We start from the raw sequence: 2988 nt of genomic DNA, 5'->3' as shown, positions 1-2988 counted from the left end.
CGCTTGAACATCTTCGGAACAACGGTGGCCCTGCCTTCGAGGTATTCCACAAGGCCCATGAGTTCAGGGTCGGCTCGCTGTCGTACAACGAAGTCGTCGGCACTTATGGTTCCTAAGAAGCAGTCATCGTGCTGGTAGTCCTGTGGCGGCGGGTCAGCGGGGGCGCAAGAGAGGCAGTTAGAGTCAGGGTGCTTTCATCCGGATTTGTAAACGACGGTAATGTCGAATTCCTGAAGTCGCAGACTCTACCGTGCAAGGCGACTTGAAGGGTCCTTCAACTTAGCTAGCCAACACAAGGCGTGGTGGTCGCTCACAACTTCAAGTGTCTGTCGTAAAGGTAGGGACGAAACTTTGATGAAGCGCAGATCATGGCAAGGCACTCCTTTTCTGTTGTGGAATAGTTGGCTGCCGCCTTCGATAGTGATCGGTTAGCATAATTGATAACCCTTTGTAGTTTTTAGTTATAGGCGCACAAGCCGAGAAATCGGCGTACGGCCTTCTTGTCGGTGGGCGGCAGGAAGGCAGCGATGGCAGCTGTTTTCCGCGGGCCGCTGGGCGAACTTCATATTTGCTAAATACGTGGTCCAAGAACAAGAGTTCCTCGTACGCGAAGCGGCACTTTTCTGGCTTCTGGGTGAGTCCGGAGGTCTTCATTGCTTGACGTACAGCTTCAAGGCGCCGGATATGTTCGTCGAAATTTGAGGCAAACGCAATGACGTCATTTTGCCGCATTTTGATGGAGGCGGAATGCTAGAGGCCCGTGTACTTAAATTTAGGAGCACGTTAAAGATCACCAGATGGTCAAAATTTCAGGAGCCATCCATTACGGCGTCCCTCATCGTTATATCGTGGTTTTGGGACGCAAAACGCCAACTGCTATTATTATTATTATTATTATTATTATTATTATTATTATTATTATTATTATTATTATTATTATTATTATTATTATTATTATTATTATTATTATATGATTATTATTTTCATATTATCTTTTCACGTAACCGCCTGACTCTGTGAACATTCGACCATTGGCAGGATACAACGTCTTTACAATGCTTACTTTTTAGAGCTCGATGTTTTTCACGGCTCCCAGTCGTTGTTCTGCTCCGAGCTTTGCACTGTACTTACATAGCCTCGTAGACTGTTGATATTTTTGTTTGTTTGTTTGTGTTCTGCCTGCGCATAGTTGTATATGTGCAATTTTATAACGTTCTTTATCCCTGATATTTTATTATGAATGTTGGCCTTTGTTTTGTTGTTTTTTTCGTGCGCCAGTACAAAGACCTTAGGGTTGTTCCTGGGCACGTAAAATAAACGTTTGATTTGATTTGATTTGATTATTCTATTATCCATAGTAAGCCTATATCACTGTGAAAGCTAGCATATTTCTGTTTCGGAACGCTTCATTCCACTTCTGTAATATTGAGCAAGAGATGACCAGAGTTGTTTCGGTCCGTAAAATCGAGTTGGACGAACTGTAATTATTCTCTCGTAAATATAAAGTGGCTCGATAAATAAAGACAAATAGACAGATTCAGTAAGCGACTCGCATCGGACCTCGCAACCTAATTATTCTCGTTTCTGCCGAAGCATTTAGAGCTGCTACGTTACGAGTGTTTCAGGCGGACAGCGCAAAAACGTGGCATTTATTGATAAACGACCTTTAAGTCCAGTTAAAATAAATAAAACGCAAAGCACTGAACGACGCAACTGCCACGCACGTAGAGCTGCAGATAAGCGGCGCGAATGTACGACCAGGTACAACTCGGCGTATCTGTCTTCCCCAGTGGCGCAATTGGTTAGCGCACGGTACTTATACGACAGTTCTCGTGAGCTATGCCGGGGTTGTGAGTTCGAGCCTCACCTGGGGAACGCGTTTTTTTTAATTATTGTTTTATATTTAATTATGTGGTTATATACTCTATGCTGTTGACTGGTAATACAAACTTTTCACAGTTGGCCGCCGGTCGGAACAGAGCATGGTGAGCGCGCCTGAAGCTCTATTGGAGGGTCGCGATTAGAATTCGCCGTGAGCTGTGTGTCTGATAGCTTATCGCTTCCGAAAGCTTATCGCTTCCAGACTTCCGAAATACGTTACCCAAGAACAACAGCTCATCGTGCGCAAAGCGGCACTTCTCTTGCTTCAGGGTGAGTCTGGAGGTCTCGATCGCTTGAAGTACAGGTCCAAGGCGCCGGAAGTGTTCGTCGAAATTTGACGCAAAGACAAGGACGACATCCAAGTTGACGGGGCAAGTATGCCACTTCAAACCTGACAGTACTGTGTCCATGCATAACGCGTTGTAAAGTCGCAGGTGCCGAGTAAACACCAAAAGGCATGACCTTGAATACGAAGAGGCCGTGTGGTGTTATAAAGGGCAGTTTTCTCTCGGTCTCTCTCGTTGACTTAGATTTGCCAGTAGCCGGTGTAGAGGTCCATCGACGAGAAGCACTTCGCGTTATGTAGTCTATACAGGGCGTCATCTATCCGTAGAAGATACACGTCCTTCTTCGTGATTTTGTTCAGGCGACGATAATCGACGCAGAAACGTAGGGTTCAATCCGTCTTCGTCACGAACACCACGGTTGACGCCCACGGAATCTTGGACGGCTGGATGATGTCGTCGCATAGCACTTCGTCGACATGTTTCCTTACGGCCTCGCGTTCTCGCGTCGAAACTCAATGCGAACTCTGACAGACATTGTTCTGTTATGATGCGATGTTTTGCGCTTGGGGTCTGTCAAATTCTTGACGATGACGAGAAGCAGTCCTTGTATTGCAGAAGCAGGGCTTCGCGCTCTTCTTGCTTATGCTTCGGAAAGCTCGTATTGACGTTACAAGCTGATTGTAATCGTCGGTTCATCAAAGCAGGTTCGGTAGTGTCCAAGAGGGCGAAAATATTGCTGGCGTGCACGAATTCGTCCGTGTATATCTCCTCGGGGAAGCTAACATCTCTTAGTTTCGGAAAGTGGTAATCATGGCCTAAG

At 45.9% G+C, this 2988-nt stretch overlaps 1 non-coding gene across 1 annotated transcript; it reads left to right on the top strand.

Moving 5' to 3' along the window:
• The first annotated feature begins 1783 nt into the window (after positions 1 to 1783).
• Positions 1784 to 1875, top strand: Trnai-uau (transfer RNA isoleucine (anticodon UAU)). Its single transcript is given in 2 exon segments — positions 1784 to 1821; positions 1840 to 1875. It is a non-coding gene; the product is annotated as a tRNA-Ile (tRNA).
• Positions 1876 to 2988: the final 1113 nt, after the last annotated feature.

The sequence above is a fragment of the Rhipicephalus sanguineus genome, chromosome 8, assembly GCF_013339695.2.
Source record: "Rhipicephalus sanguineus isolate Rsan-2018 chromosome 8, BIME_Rsan_1.4, whole genome shotgun sequence".
In the NCBI taxonomy this organism is placed as follows: Eukaryota; Metazoa; Arthropoda; class Arachnida; order Ixodida; family Ixodidae; genus Rhipicephalus; species Rhipicephalus sanguineus.
This window is presented reverse-complemented; position numbering and strand designations above follow the sequence as displayed.